The following is a 17451-nucleotide window of genomic DNA, read 5'->3' as shown; positions in this document are numbered from 1 at the left end:
CTAGTACTGGTAAAGCACTGATCCAGTTGGACTCCCAAGGTCAGGTTCACCTGCAAAGGCCAAAGTCAGCATGGAAAAGTCTACCAGGTGATAAGGAGAGAAGAAGAGAGTCAAGATGTGTAATCTGAGGTTCCTAGTCGACCCTAACCAGGGTCTGACACTAACGCTCAACCTGATGTTCAAAGCACCTGTACTCTGCCTGGTTTCTATCTCACCGGGAATCTGATAATTCTAGTTATGAGGCATGACATGACATAACTTCAAATTTCTGGGACTGCTTGATGCCAGAGCTGTTTCCTATTACTCTTCAGCTCCTAGAAACTTCTGGGTCCCTGACCATTCCCTGGACTTCTGGTTTCATTCCCTGTCCCAACCCCTGCTACTGTGTGTGCTCTAACTCCACCTAACTACACGACCTTGATGCATCCTGCCCATGGCACTCACCTAGCTCCTGGCTCTGCCCCCTCTGCACACACCCCCGCCCCCCAAAGCCTGGCACATAGGAATGTCTGCTGAAGGTAACTCGACCTTACCTACCTGCTCTCCTGCCTCTCAGACTTGGCCCCTCTCTCCTTGTTCTGAGTCCAAGGCCCAACTTTCTTCCCAAGCTCATGGGAGACTCCCCTCCCTCACAAATTCCAACTCCTCCATCAACAAACCCAGACAGTCCAGGGGGAGAAAAATCAATCCCCAGCTGGCCTTGAGGCTGACCAATTTGGGAAGAAAACAACTCACAATAATTATCTTTCCTTTTTGTGCAGTTTTTAAAATCACACTGCCTTTAATGCTTTAACATGACTTCACTCATGTTTTGACCTTGGAAAGCACTTCCCTATTTCTCACAGCAAATCCCACTGGGGCCGGGGCCAGACCCAGTGCCATATCCTCAGGACCTGAACACTACTGAAGTTTCCAAGATGCTCAATGCCCAGGGGGCTCCTATGTCCAAACCCCACTCACCTCTAGTCCCACTGCCCCGCTGTCCCCCTTTCCCACCCGTTGGCAGAAGAAAGTGGATCTTTGGGATCTTTTTATAGTTCTCCCACCTACTCCACAAATTCAGTAGGAGGCAGAATGAAGTTTCCAAGTGCTCTGAATGACACAAAGCTCTTAAAGTAGAATAAAATTAGTTGAAAAATGATTTTTATCTCCTTAAAAAAAAAAAAGGACACCTACTTTAAATGATTCACAGTGACTTCATACTTTCTTCCACTGGAATATGCTTTTCTTCCTCCCAAAGGTGGTCATACCTTCCTTTCTCCCCACCCAGTCCTAAAATAAGATACCTCCTCAGGATTCCTGTTCTGATTTGGGGGCCCCCGAGAAAAAAAAATTTTTTTTTAAACTGAAGTACAGTTGATTTACTAACACAACATTTTGTGTTAGTTTCAGGTGTACAGCAGTTATTCAGTTATACATATATTCTTTTGTAGATTCTTTTCCCTTTATAGGTTATTACAAAGTATTGAATATAGTTCCCTGTGCTATATAGTAGGTCCTTGTTGGTTACCTATTTTATATATACTAGTGTATATATGTTAATCCTAAACTCCTAATTTATTCCTCCCACAAACATGGGACACTTCACGAATTTGTGTCATCCTTGTGCAGGGGCCACGCTAATCTTCTCTAGATCATTCCAATTTTCTCGTGCTGAAGCAAGCACGAGAAAATCTTGACGATAAACAAGTCAGGCAATATTCCTGTCCCCTGGATGGGATAAATAAGATAAGTACAGATTGAAAGTCGTTTTTGCTGGTGGCACTAAAGTTAGGTAGTCAGGGCTGGCCTCAGTTAAATGCTATTTGATCTGAGCTGTCCCTGGTGAGAATACCCCAGCCATGGCAAGAGACAGGGAAAGAGCTCTGCAGGTAGAGAGAGGAGCAAATGCAGAGACTCTCGGGGGAGGAGCCTCGGAGCCACCTACAGGGGCTACTCTTCCAACTCATCTCCAATACCCCAGCTTCCCACTGCAGCCTCCATCACCACCAATCAGCTCCTAGCTCAGCTGTGTGGCCCCACCAGGCCTAAAGTCAAAGCCTTTGCTCAAGCCGCTCCCTCTGCTGCCTCGGTACCTGTTAGCTCCCTCTTGTCCCTCAAGGCCCCCGTGGTTGGGCCCAGTGCCCTTCCCCTCTATCCCACCATCATGATATATTCTGAAGCCCTTTCTTCTGTCTGGTTCCCCCAACTGACTGTTCCTTGATCACTGGGGTCCAATCTAACTCATCCCTGTTGGCCCAGAACCTGACACATAGGTGGTGCTCAGAAAAGGTGCACTCACTTGAAGTGCCTCACATGCGCGCACAAGTGAGCACATATATAAACTGGTGAAATCGGCATGAGGACTGCAGATTGCAGAAGTGCCCATTTCCTGGTTTGGATGCTGTACTAGTTCTGTAAGATGCCACTACTGGGGGAGGCTGAGGGAAGGATACACAGGACCCTGTGTCTTTTGGCGGTGGGGCAAATTCCTAGGAGTCTATTTCTAAGGTTAAAACTTCTTTTAAAACCCCAAAGATTTTACCTTTTAAATACTCTGATTTGTGGCTTCTCCTTAATAATAGCAAGATCTGGTGACATTGGGCCTCCAGGCCAGCAGTTGGATGGGGCCGGGCAGTAGCTGTTCCCGCTTACATAGCCATGGCTCTCAGATTCCTCTCCCGAAACACCAAGGCCAAGTGTCCGTTGCTATTTATCATGGTGCCTGCAGTGCTTTTTCTCTTAGAAACATTGCTCTACCAAGAGTAGGAAAATGAAAGACCAAGAGGGTCTTGTATTTCCAGAAAAAAGGGAGACGGCCACATTTTTGTGAAAGTGAAAAACATTCCTGTGAGTTTCGATTTGAAATCCCCTACCCTTCACGCATGTTACCTGCTCGGCCTGAGGCATTTGAGGTTTGGACCCTGGACTGTAACTCTTTAAGACCAAATTTTTTACTCTAAGTCAGCAAATAAATTTTAAAACCAAACCACTGGAAAAGAACACAGCTTAAGCACACAGTAACCCATTCTGCACTAAATATTTTGGTTCTTTCGTCTCACCTTTCCTGAGAACACAGGATCCTGCTATCGGCCACCAAAAGAGAAGGTGCCACCCCTTATGCATGATCACATCCAGATAAATAAGCAAGATCTTGTTTTTCCACTGAAACTGCAGCTCTGTTTAGCAGGGGAGGGAAAAGGCCCTCAGGGCATGCCTTCCCCGACCTTTCCCTTCACACCACTACCATCACCACCCCCCAAAAGGAACGTGCTTGGAATGCAAGTGTCCCCGAAGGGGGGTGAGGCCAAGGCACAGGACGCTGCTGAACTGCCCAGTGAATGATTTGAGAAGTGTTTCCAATCAGGCTACAGGGAATCACCTGGGGCTCTAGACGATGCTCCTCAGGTGACACTCTTGCAGACGGCCCAGGACTGATTCATCCTGTGGCGTTTGGAAACCATTAATTTAGAAAACTGTGACCCCCTTGCTACCCTGGGCAGTCGGCCAAGACACACCTCTCCAGCCAAGAGATGCCAAAGCTGTGCAGTCCTGTAAGGCAGCCACTAGCCACACGTGGTCACTGAGTCCTTGCAATGTGACTGGTGTGACTTGAGATGTACTGTAAGGGGAACATACACACTGGATTTTGAAGACTTGGTATGAAAAAAAACGTAAAATAGCTCAATGATTTTTTTTTTTAAATACTGATTATATATTGAAATAATATTTTAGATATACTGGGTTAAAAATATATAGTTAAAATTAATTTCATTTCTTTTTACCTTTTTAAGTGTGGCTACTAGAAAAACCTTAAATGACATATGTGGCTCACATCTATTACACAGCCACGCTTGAGGAGACACTCAACATTCTAGGGTGGGCGTTAACAATCCTAACGGAAAAACATGAGGACGCTGCTCAGGCCTGTCACCTACCACGTGCATGATCCTCAGCAGGCTCTGGATCTCTTGGAAGCTCAGTTCCTCCCAGACACGGGCATGAGAACACCCAGCACGCTGGGCCGAGGGCAGCATAATCGGTAACTGGAAGAACCAGGCTGACATCTTCCCAAAGCTGGTGCTCAACACCGGTGACCTTCCTCGCCCTCCTCCTTCCCTGACTGCTTGAAGTCCGTAAAATTTGAACCCAGGATCTCCTGGCATCAAATTTACTAACCACAGTGTGCAGAACTGGGCCGTGACTGCAGATGGACGGCACAGAGGGTCTCCATCCAGAGGGTACAAAGGAATCACCTGAGGAGCCCTAACCCCGCCCCCCCCAACCAGGGACTCTGACTGTCCACTTGGTGTGGGACCAGGTAGGCACATTGCTCATAAGAACCTTGGAACGTTCTGGTGCCCAGGGCCTAGGATTCCCTCTGAGAAACTGACATGGCTGAGGAACTGTGACCAAAACCATTAGGGCTGCCTTGGGACTTCCCCAGCCTACAGTCAGCAGGCCAGCCTGAACAAGGCAGGTGTGGCTCACGGAGAGGCCAGGAGCTGACCAGGGCCCTTCCCCAGCAGAGGGCTACTTCCCTGACATCGTGTAAAGCTAGGTGGGAAATGACTGTCTGCCTTGGATGTTGTTTCAAAAGGTGGCTGACACTTCCTACCTTCACACAAGGCCCCTTAAGAGGATCTAAAAGTACAATTTCAAAGTACTTGGCAATTGGGCTGAAAAGACTAGGCTGCTTGGCACTCCCACCAGCAACATACAAGAGGGTCCAGGACAGGTCCTCTTTCTGCCCTTGCCTGGTACCCAAAACACCAACGCTTGCCTGAACTTTCTGGATGTCAGGCCAATCCTTCAGGCTCTTCTGCAGAAGTGTTCCTCCTGCTTTCCAAGGAGCCCAGAAAGAGGCCAGGACTTCCATGGACAGACCTGCAAGTTCCAGTAGCCTGTTTATTCTTCTGGGGCCTTCAACCAGTGGAAGAAGTCATCTTACCAAACACGAATGCTAGATAGGCAGAGTGCACAGATCAATCCAACCCCAGGAGGCACACCGGCAGAAGACAGAACTTTATCTCGACCAGTCATTGCTCCTTCCCTTGGATTTAAAACCTTCTCTGTGCTAAGCCATTCTCCATCTCAAACCAGTACAAAAGAGCAATTTCCTGGAGAACAAAAATTTAAATATCCTTCCCAGTATTTCTGTCAGTAAAATATGATCACGAAACTCAACCTATTCTTCCTTCTTAGGGCAAATCTATGAAAAAAAATACAATGTGAACGGATCACTACATTTTCTCCACCGAGTCTGAACTGCCTCATATTTTTTTGGAAATTGGGTACAAAGTGAATAAGTACCAAATCTGAGAACTCCAATATATTTTTTATTTTTAATGCAGGAAAATGATCTGGGGTTTGTTCATAGTAATACAAACTACAAGCTGACTCTGGAGCACCAGCCCTGGGCCCCTGGACCCCAACCACAGAGTATTCTTCCAAACCAACCCCCCCACACCAGAAGTCTGCTTCTCGCATTCTTCTGCCCCACAGTTGGCCTCTGTCTCCCAGCTAGAACATGCCAGAGTAGCATGAACATAACTGAGTCCCCACGTAGCCCTGTCTTCACTTGGGAGCCATGTAAGCAAACAATCCAGCCCAAACATAAAACGCAAAATGTTACTGATCTCTTGAACACCAATGGGAAGGAATTCTTTTTTTTTTTTTTTTTTTTTGCGGTACGCAGGCCTCTCACTGTCGGGGCCTCTCCTGTTGCAGAGTACAGGCTCCAGACGTGCAGGCTCAGCGGCCATGGCTCACGGGCCCAGCCGCTCCGCGGCATGTGGGATCCTCCCAGACCAGGGCACGAACCCGTGTCCCCTGCATTGGCAGGCAGACTCTCAACCACTGCGCCACCAGGGAAGCCCAGGAATTAAATTCTTAATGCATTGGGAGCTGTCTTTAAAACCTCTGCTCCTGCTCTACCACTTGCTATCCCATACAGAGAGAGCAGCTATCCCTCTAAAGGCTCTTCTCTTCATCTTCCCACTCTCCCCAACTCCCAGCTCATACACACTTTCCCTCTCCTTTCCTTTAGCCTCTGTTCCTTCTTCTCACACACAAGTATTGAGTCTTTTCAGATATAAATACAGCCCCTCCTTACCTGCACTCACATATCCACACTCACACAAACTCTGACCGGCCCTCCAGCTCATCCTCCGCTCATTGCCTCTATATAGAAAAGGACCAGGAACTGAGCTAACCAAGAGAAAATTCTCCTTAAAAGGTAGGGTAACTGGGAAAGCTGAGTAATAGACAACAATTATGTTTAACAGAGAGAAGAGGAGAAAGTCTATAAACACGTGCCATGTGGCAAAGGGATAGAGTTAAATGTCACCACTCAGATCAGAAAAGATGCTCTTTATACCCAGATTATACCGCTGCTGGAGAGAAAGCCCCAGCACAGCCATGAAGAAGCCAACACGTCTTGGCTTCCAAGAGCTTCCGGTAACACACTGGCTGTGTATATCCATTACTACATTAATGGGATAAAGTAGTATATGGAGAGGGCTATTTCCTAGGTCTCTGTCCACAGCAGAGATTCATCCTGGTGCTTGGAGAAGTCACAATGATCTGAATATGTGGAACAGTGGGCCTAGCACCATAAAGGACTTCTGAGATGGCTCTGCTTATGCAATGGCCTTGTTCCTTTGTTCATCACACACAGGGACAGTGAGGAGGAAGAGGGAGAAACTATGATGAGAATGACCCAGCCTCTACTTTCAAGGAAGCAAGTACAGGCCATAAGAGCCATACAAGGTAAAAACTGATGAAAAGTTATGTCTGCTTGTGAAGGAAGTTAAGAGGAGAGATAAGGGACAGCTGCAGGGCACAAGTGAAAGAATGCCAAACTGATTCACTTTGTTATAAAGCAGAAACTAACACACCATTGTAAAGCAATTATACTCCAATAAAGATGTTTAAAAAAAGAATGCCAACCTACATGCTGGCTCTACCAAGAATGGCCTCAGGCAAGTTGCTATTCCTCTCTGAGCCTATTTCCATGCCTGTAAAATGAGAAGGCTGGCCATAGGTGATCAGAGTTCCTCTCCAGCACTGATATTCCACAGCTCTCTGATTTTAAGGATACCTGCAGTGGGGGTCATGAACAGGTGGAGAACAGAACAGAAAGGCAGACAGGAGGAGCACAAACGATCGGAAAACCTTAATTATGATGATCACTATCGCTCTATGAAAATACTCACTGTACCTTCTAAAGCTACAGTTGGCAAGTGTGGCCAGACTTACAGGTAGGTTTCTGGCCCATTAATCTTAATACCAGAACAACATGCACCGTGTACTTGGAGCAGGCCATTTGCTTATGAAGACACGTTAAGGGCAGGGCCTTCCTCCCACAGTGCTGAGACCCTTCCTCATCCTAATGAAGGCCAGAGTTCAAACTCCCTGGTTTGCAAATGAGCAGAGAGACTCGGAGAGCCTGAATGACCCCCCAAGTCACACAGCTTGGACGGGCAGAACCAGGGGGGAAGCCCAGATTGGCTGACTCCCCACCTGCTGATAAATGCAGATGAGATAACTGTGTGGGAGCCCTGCAAAGCTTGGACACTTAGAAACTCCACGCAGATGCACCTAACTGGTCCAAAAGGATGGGGGAGGATTCTGTAAAAGGGGAGCCAAGAGCAGCCTCCCCTTCCTCCACCACCTTGACAAGCAGGTTCATCACCAGCTCTGGGGGTTGGTATCTACCTAATACCCCGTTACATGTACACGTTCCCATCTTTAAGCAATGCAGGTGGTGGCCTGTACTCTAGAACTGAGTACAGGCCTGTACTCCAGGTCCTGGGGTGCAACTGAAATCCTATGTAAAGACCCAACCACTTTCTAAATGCATATCCACAGGGAAGTCATTAAACATCTCAGGGCTTCAGTTTCCTCATTTGTAGAATAGGGATAACAACACTCCACACCTCATAGGGTTATGAGGAAGATTAAAAGAGGTAATACATGTAAGTGCTTAGCACAATGCCTACAACATAAATGTTATTATCACTGCACTTTTTCTGGGGAAGAGTCCAGACACCTGGGATGCACGGGCTCGGCCGCAGTGCCAGAAGCCCTCCTCCTGCACCCTGATGGGCCCGGATAGAGTGCGTTTATTCCTGAATGTGTGGCAATTGGAGCTGGGATCTGGTTCTGTCCTTTTTAATTTCCCACTGTTAGGGTGGGGTCTTAAGGGATCCAAGGAGGCATTTCTCAGCCACAGAAATGCCTATTTAGTGCCTCCAGTGCAATTCACCAGAGTTCTTTTTCTCCTGCTCTCCAGCAGAGAAAGCCTCAAACCCCTTCCTTCTGGAACAGTGAGGATGCTAGAGGAGGTGCTTCCCTGCCCACAGGATGACCTCAGTTCCATTCCAAGGATAGCATGTGGAACGTGGTCTACGTTAACTTTTATTGGGTCATAGATCCCTTTGAGAATCTAATGAAAACTTTGTGGATTCTTCCCCTACTGGGGAACTGTGAAGAGAGAATCAACTAATTCCAGGTACACAACAAGGTGATGTGTTGGGATGTGAAGAAGATCCAAAGCTGAGGTCTTGGTCTGTAAAGAAAGGATTAAAGAGGAAAGAGATTAAAGGAAGGTGTAAGAGATGGGAAGCAACTCAAGTCCTGGCTTTGCTGTTCTTTGGCCTCACGACCTTGGACAAATTACTCAACCTCTGAGTCTCAGCTTCCCCATCAGTAAAATGCGGGGGCTAATTAACAGTCCTTGCTTCACAGAGGAAGAATTATGAGGGTCAAATGAGATCATCTGTGTAGACATTTAACATGTATCCGGTACACCTTAAGCACGAACTCAACCGATAACCAACTGTTATTACTACGATGAGGATGATGAAGGATGAGGCAGAAAAAGGTTAGCACAGCCATGAAGCCTTACTGTACTACTGGTTTTGTGGTTTTTTAGATGTTGCATTTAAAAACAAAATCAAGGCAGGTTTGTTGGGGAGAAATACCAGTACCAGAGGGAATACAGGGTCTTGAGCCCAAAATACAGAAGAGCTCTAACTGTAGAACCCCAACCTTGGGTCCTCAGCTCAGAAAGTCCCACCTTAGGTAGCAATGAAGGTGGAGAACATAGATGAGTGCCTAACGAAGGGCCAACTCAAATATCACATGTCTCTACTCTCAGCTGGAACAGCATCAACTCCATAAAGCAACCCAGTAACTCTCCAATAGGCAGTTAGTCTTTGACTGATCAACAATGGAGGAATTACTATTTAACAAATACCATGTTGGGTTAGATGAAATCTTTCAAAGCAAGGGGCATTTAGAAGAAAAATAAATACGTATAAAAATAAAAGAGGCATTTTTGATGGTAAAAAAGACTGGCAATAACAGTTCCCATGGCAGCCCTGGCTCCCAACATCCCTACGTTCCAATCTGTTATCCCCTCCTGTATCCTCCACCTTGTTACCTCATTGGCAGATTAAGAATAAGTTTGGAAGCAGCCATGCTTTCCCAAATAATTTCCTCTAATATAAAAATAATACATGTTCGTCATATAAAGCTGGGAAAACAAAGGAAATCTCAAAGGAAATGATAATCCAACCATGTTGATTTATTGCTGCCAGTTGCTCTAAGTCAAATAATTTTTATTTATTTAAAGAATTATGTCACATGGCTTTCCTAAAATGGCCAGCATTTCTGAAGATTCAGTAAAAGCAGTAAGAATCAAGAAAAGTTTAGAACTGGTTGACAAAAGGGAGACAAGTGCACGCGCACACACGCACACACACGTGTGCAGGGCTTGCCTCTCAGAGGCCTCTTGAACTCACAATACAGGATGGTCACTATGGCCACCCCTGAGCTAAGAAATTTAAACTTAGAGGATCAAAAAAGAACTCCACCCATTAAAACAATGCTGTTTAAGTATCAAAAAGTCTAGCATTTCAAAAGAGTGTTTTAAGTACACATTTTAAAAAACCCAAAGCCTATGATGTGTTCCTTGGCACAAATCTGGGTCAGTTCCTGGTGGGGCTCCAGGGTAGAATTTCAAAAGAGATGTAATTATTCCCCATGTCACTGATACCATTCTATCAGATGCAAATAAATCAAAATCATAACGATAAAGAAAAACAAAACTGAACCTCTCTGGCAACACACTCGGTGCCTAGAAAACATGAGTTTTTACCAGCATCTTTTATGGCTGCCTCTTAAAACCATGTTCGATACCACTTAGGCCAGAAAAACAGGAAGAACAATTTGTTGACTAGTTTCAAGGCTGTCCTCATCTGTTTAGTGGAGGGGCATCCCAGACAAGGATGTCCGTTCAGCAGGCAAGAACTTTTCAAGAGATGAGCACCCATCACTGGAAAAGGGTGGCTCCTTCAGTGAGAGTCACACTGCCGGACGTATGCAAGCAGAGTTATACAAACCATGTGGCTTCCAAGGTCCCTCACAACTTTAAAATTCAGCCTTCATTTCAGAAGGTGCTGCCCTGTTGCCTTCCCTCATTCCTCATTAACGAGAAAGATGGCAAGATCACTGGCATGAGTTCCAGTGAAGTCTTCTCCAGAACTCAGAAGGGCCACAGATAGAGGCAAAGGGCAAGAGATGGGAGTCACTCCTGAGCCTGGAGGACACGGGTAAGCCCAGAAGCATGTCCTCTAGGAATGGACAAAGAATTCAGAGGTGTCTGTGGGTGGCTCTGGAAACAAAGTGGAATGCTGAGACTCGGAGTAGAGTCCACATGCCCTATCCTGAGACTGGACTGCAGCAGGAAAAGGTGGCACTTTTAGGATTTAATACAGATCCCTCTGGGTCCCCAAGACACAGGCAGCTCTGCCACTTTCCCACAAACCCTGGACATCACCGGTCAAATATAAGCAGAAGCCATCTCCTTAAGAGTGTCCTGGAGCTGAGAGGTCAAGAAAGGGGCCTCCTAGGACCCCCAAGATAACCAAGTCCAGCAAACAATGGCCTGCAATTAACTAGGACAGTGTACTTTTTCTACATTCTACGATAGAGGCAAAGGACAACAAAATAAGTTGACATTTAGGTCCCGAAAAACCATATCCAGAAGACGTCCTAATTCAATCCAGCTTCTAACGGGCCCTTGGTTATGGTTGGTCCACAGAGCTAGTAACAACACACAGTCTAATTCAAACCTACAGCTTAGAATTTTGGACAGACTTTAAAGTCTTATTGGCAAGATCACAAAAGACCAAAAGATGTGCATGTTATTCCACGTAGGGACCCCCATGTCCCTCCAGGATAAGGCATGACGCTCCTGACTTCTGCAGAAGACAGGATTTTTCTTCCTCCAAAGATAAGGGGGTTGGGGCACAGCGCATGGGGAGGGGGAGGAGAGCAAAATCCTCAGGAGGAGCCAATAGATAATACCCCAGAGTAGCAAAACATGCAAGTTATTGAAAAACGTGTAAGTAAACACCAAAAGAATCAGCTATGATTTTTAAGTGACTGCCACAGGGGATGGCAGGTAGGGGGAGGGGAGGCAGGAGAGGGTGTTCCTGGAGAACTGTTTGATTCTTGAAACTATATGCATGTGTAAATTTGATAAAAACTAAAAATTGGAGCAGATGGAGTTCGGAAAAACGATATACACACTGTGGATGCTGCTGCCGCCACCCCTCCCCCCAGCAACCTGCACGGAAGCGAAGTTGCCCAGGCTTGTTGGGGCAACCTTCTTAACACGAACGCTGGTGCGACACATGAACCATGGTTCCCACTCTGCTGCGAGCAGATGGCATGCCAGTTAGCTCTGGAAGCTCGACTGCCAGCAGAGCCAGCTGTTTTCTTTTTCTTTTGCAAATCCAGAAAAGTTTATTGGTGTTGTTACCTTTTCAGAACATTGTCAATAATTAGCCTTACTACATAACTCTCTGCAGTATGGACTAGCATTCTGGGAAAGTCGAGAAAATTTCCCCAACGTTGCTGATTTCATACAGCATTACATTCAGTCTTCACGTCTCCAGAGGCTCCTCTTGGCTGTGAGAATTTCTCATACTTCCCTCATTTTTGATGACCTCGACAATGTTGAGGAGTACTGCCCTGTTCTAAAGCCTCAGAGTCTTCTGCTTCAGCTGGGAGACAGGGAAAGAGACAGTGGAGAAGCCACTTCACATTCATAAAAACCCCAGCTTAGAGGAGCTGTCCATCCTTTTGTATTTCTGGTACGGAGCGATGGAGATCTCCTCTAGCACCCAGTGCTAAGGCAACATTTCCAATTTGAATATTCCATTGGTCAGGCTGCTGCAGGCGGCCCAGCTTTAGGAAGACCAGCTGGGTGGCTGAAAAAGTCTTGGTGCTCCAGCCGGGTGTCAGGCCTGTGCCTCTGAGGTGGGAGAACAGAGTTCAAGTCGTTGATATTTCGTGGGGCCAGGAGGTCTCTCGTGGACCAAACAGCAAAAGCTCTCTCAGAGATCTCCATCTCAATGATAAGACCCAGCTGCACTCAACGATCAGCAAGCTACAGTGCTGGACACCCTATGCCAAACAACTAGCAAGAAAGGAACACAACCCCACCCATTAGCAGAGGCTGCCTAAAATCATAAGGTCACACACACCCCAAAATACACCACCAGATGGAGTCCTGCCCACCAGAAGGACAAGATCCAGCCTCATCCACCAGAACACAGGCACCAGTCCTCTCCACCAGGAAGCCTACACAACCCACTGAACCAACCTTACCACAAGGGGCAGACACCAAAAACAACGGGAACTACGAACGTGCAGCCTGCAGAAAGGAGACCTCAAACACAGTAAGTTAAGCAAAATGAGAAGACAAAGGAATACACAGCAGATGAAGTAGCAAAGTAAAAACCCACCAGACCAAACAAATGAAGAGGAAATAGGCAGTTTACCTGAAAAAGAATTCAGATTAATGATAGTAAAGTGATCCAAAATCTCGGAAACAGAATGGAGAAAACACAAGAAACGTTTAACAAGGACCTAGAAGAACTAAAGGGCAAACAAACAATGCTGAACAACACAATAAATGAAATTTAAAATTCTCTAGAAGAAATCAATAGCAGAATAGCTGAGGCAGAAGAACGGATAAGTGACCTGGAAGATAAAATAGTGGAAATAACTATTCTGCACAGCAGAATAAAGAAAAAAGAATGAAGAGAACTGAGGACAGTCTCAGAGACCTCTGGGACAACATTAAATGCACCAACATTTGAATTAAAGGGGTCCCAGAAGAAGAGAAAAAGAAAGGGACTGAGAAAATATCTGAAGAGATTATAGTTGAAAACTTCCCTAATATGGGAAAAGAAATAGTCAAGTCCAAGAAGCGCAGAGAGTCCCATACAGGATAAGTCCAAGGAGAAACAGGCCAAGACACATATTAATCAAACTATCAAAAATTAAAGACAAAGAAAAAATATTAAAAGCAGCAAGGGAAAAACAACAAATAACAGACAAGGGAATCCCCATAAGGTTAACAGCTGATCTTTCAGCAGAAACTCTGCAAGCCAGAAGGGTGTGGCAGGACATACTTAAACTGATGAATAGGGAAAACCTACAACCAAGGTTACTCTACCCAGCAAGGATGTCATTAAGATTTGATGGAGAAATTAAAACCTTTACAGACAAACAAAAGCTAAGAGAATTCAGCACCACCAAACCAGCTTTACAACAAATGCTAAAGGAACTTCTCTAGGCAGGAAACACAGGAGAAGGAAAAGATCTACAATAAAAACCCAAAACAATTAAGAAAATGGGAATAGGAGCACACATACCCATAACTACCTTAAATGTAAATGCTCCAACCAAAAGACATAGACTAGCTGAATGGATACAAAAACAAGACACATATATATGCTGTCTACAAGAGACCAACTTCAGACCTAGGGACACATACAGACTGAAAGTGAGGGGATGGAAAAAGATATTCCATGCAAATGGAAGTCAAAAGAAAGCTGGGGTAGCAATTCTCATATCAGACAAAATAGACTTTAAAATAAAGACTATTACAAGAGACAAAGAAGGACACTACATAATGATCAAGGGATCAATCCAACAAAAAGATATAACAATTGTAAATAATTATGCACCCAACATAGGAGCACCTCAATACATAAGGCAAATACTAACAGCCATAAAAGGGGAAATCGACAGTAACACAATCATAGTAGGGGACGTTAACACCCCATTTCACCAATGGACAGATCAACCAAAATGAAAATAAATAAGGAAACACAAGCTTTAAATGATACATTAAACAAGATGGACTTAATTGATATTTACAGGACATTCCATCCAAAAACAATAGAATACACATTCTTCTCAAGTGCTCATGGAACATTCTCCAGGATAGATCATATCTCGGGTCACAAATCAAGCCTTGGTAAATTTAAGAAAACTGAAATCGTATCAAGTATCTTTTCCAACCACAGTGCTATGAGAGTAGGTATCAATTACAGGAATAAATCTGTAAAAAATACAAGCACATGGAGGCTAAACAATACACTACTAAATAACCAAGAGATCACTGAAGAAATCAAAGAGGAAATCAAAAAATACCTGGAAACAAATAACAATGAAAATATAACGTCCCAAAACTTATGGGATGCAGCAGAAGCAGTTCTAAGAGGGAGGTTTATAGCAATATAATCCTACCTCATGAAACAAGAAACATCTCAAATAAACAACCTAACCTTACATCTAAAGCAATTAGAGAAAGAAAAAAAAAAAACCCAAAGTTAGCAGAAGGAAAGAAATCATAAAGATCAGATCAGAAATAAATGAAAAAGAAATGAAGGAAACAATAGCTAAGATCAGTAAAACTAAAAGATGGACTTCCCTGGTGGCGCAGTGGTTAAGAATCCGCTTTCCAATGCAGGGGACACAGGTTCCAGCCCTGGTCCGGGAAGATCCCACATGCTGCGGAGCAACTAAGCCCGTGCACCACGACTACTGAGCCTGCGCTCTAGAGCCCGTAAGTCACAACTAGTGAAGCCCACACACCTAGAGCCCATGCTCCACAACAAGAGAAGCCACCACAATGAGAAACCTGCACACCACAACGAAGAGTAGCCCCTGCTCACCACAACTACAGAAAGCCTGCACACAGCAATGAAGACTCAACACAGCCAAAAGTAAATTAAAAAAAAAAAAAAATCTTCCAACAAACAAAAGCCCAGGACCAGATGGTTTCACAGGCGAATTCTATCAAACATTTAGAGAAGAGCTAACATCTATCCTTCTCAAACTCTTACAAAATATAGCAGAGGGAGGAACACTCCCAAACTCATTCTACGAGGCCACCATCACCCTGATACCAAAACCAGACAAAGATGTCACAAAAAAAGAAAACTACTGACCAACATCACTGATGAACGTAGATGCAAAAATCCTAACAAAATACTAGCAAACAGAATCCAACAGCACATGAAAAGGATCACACACCATGATCTGGTGGGGTTTAACCCAGGAATGCGAGAATTCTTCAATATACGCAAATCAATGTAATAAACCATATTAACAAACTGAGGGAGAAAAACCATATGATCATATCGATAGATACAGAAAAAGCTTTTGACAAAATTCAACACCCATTTATGATAAAAACTCTCCAGAAGGTAGGCATAGAGGAAACTTACCTCAACACAATAAAGGCCATATATGACAAACCCACAGCCAACACTGTTCTCAATAGTGAAAAACTAAAACCATTTCCACTAAGATCAGGAAAAAGACAAGGTTGCCCACTCTCACCACTATTATTCAACATACTTTTGGAATTTTTAGCCACAGCAATCAGAGAAAAAAAGGAAATAAAAGGAATCCAAATCGTAAAAGAAGAAATAAAATTGTCACTGTATGCAGATGACATGATATTATACAGAGAGAATTCCAAAGGTGCAACCAGAAAACTACTAGAGCTAATCAATGAATTTGGTAAACTAGCAGGATATAAAATTAATGCACAGAAATCTCCTGCATTCCTATACACTAATGATGAAAACCTGAGAGAGAAATTAAGGAAACACCCCCATTTACCACTGCAACAAAAAGAATAAAATACCTAGGAATAAACCTACCTAAGGAGACAAAAGACCTGTATGCAGAAAACTATAAGACACTGATGAAAGAAATTAAAGATGATATAAACAGATGGAGTGATACACCATGTTCTTAGATTGGAAGAATCAACACTGTGAAAATGACTATACTACCCAAAGCAATCTACAGATTCAATGCAATCCCTATCAAACTACCAATGGCATTTTTCACAGTACTAGAACAAAAAATTTCACAATTTGTATGGAAACACAAAAGACCATGAGCAGCCAAAGCAATCTTGATAAAGAAAAACGGAGCTGGAGGAATCAGGCTCCCTGACTTCAGACTATACTACAAAGCTACAGTAATCAAGACAGTATGGTACTGGCACAAAAACAGAAATATAGATCAATGGAACAGGATAGAAAGCCCAGAGATAAACCCACGTACATATGGTCATCTTATTTTTGATAAAGGAGCCAAGAATATACAATGGAGAAAAGATAGTCTCTTTAATAAGTGGTGCTGGGAAAACTGGACAGCTACATGTAAAAGAATGAAATTAGAGCACTCCCTAACACCATACACAAAAATAAACTCAAAGTGGATCAAAGACCTAAATTTAAGGCCAGACACTATAAAACTCTTAGAGGAAGGAAAACATAGGCAGAACACTCTATGACATAAATCACAGCAAAGTTCTTTTGACCCACCTCCTAGAGAAATGGAAATAAAAACAAAAATAAACAAATGGGACCTAATGAAACTTCAAAGCTTTTGCACAGCAAAGGAAACCATAAACAAGACAAAAAGACAACTCTCAGAATGGGAGAAAATATTTGCAAATGAATCAAGTGACAAGGGATTAATCTCCAAAATATACAGGCAGCTCATGTAGCCCAATATCAAAAAAACAAACAACCCAATCCAAAACTGGGCAGAAGATCTAAATAGATACTTCTCCAAAGAAGATATACAGATTGCCAACAAACACATGAAAGAATGCTCAACATCACTATTCATTAGAGAAATGCAAATCAAAACTACAGTCAGGTATCACCTCACACCAGTCAGAATGGCCATCATGAAAAAATCGACAAACAATAAATGCTGGAGAGGGTGTGGAGAAAAGGTAACCCTCTTGAACTGTTGGAGGGAATGTAAATTGATACAGCCACTATGGAGAACAGTATGGAAGTTCCTTAAAAAACTAAAAATAGAACTACCATACGACCCAGCAATCCCACTACTGGGCGTATACCCTCAAAAAACCATCATTCAGAAAGAGTCATGTGGGGTTTCCCTAGTGGCACAGTGGTTGAGAGTCCACCTGCCGATGCAGAGGATATGGGTCTGTGCCCCGGTCTGGGAAGACCCCACATGCTGCGGAACAGCTAGGCCCGTGAGCCATGGCCACTGAGCCTGCGCGTCCGGAGCCTGTGCTCCTCAACGGGAGAGGCCACAACAGTG

At 44.3% G+C, this 17451-nt stretch overlaps 1 protein-coding gene and 1 pseudogene across 1 annotated transcript in view; both read right to left on the bottom strand.

The window, feature by feature from the left end:
- Positions 1 to 17451, bottom strand: part of SORBS1 (sorbin and SH3 domain containing 1) — a 239875-nt gene that overhangs the window by 173960 nt on the left and 48464 nt on the right. The window lies entirely within an intron of this gene.
- Positions 1569 to 1666, bottom strand: LOC136136764 (U6 spliceosomal RNA; annotated as a pseudogene).

Source organism: Phocoena phocoena, chromosome 16, assembly GCF_963924675.1.
Source record: "Phocoena phocoena chromosome 16, mPhoPho1.1, whole genome shotgun sequence".
Classification (NCBI taxonomy): domain Eukaryota; kingdom Metazoa; phylum Chordata; class Mammalia; order Artiodactyla; family Phocoenidae; genus Phocoena; species Phocoena phocoena.
This window is presented reverse-complemented; position numbering and strand designations above follow the sequence as displayed.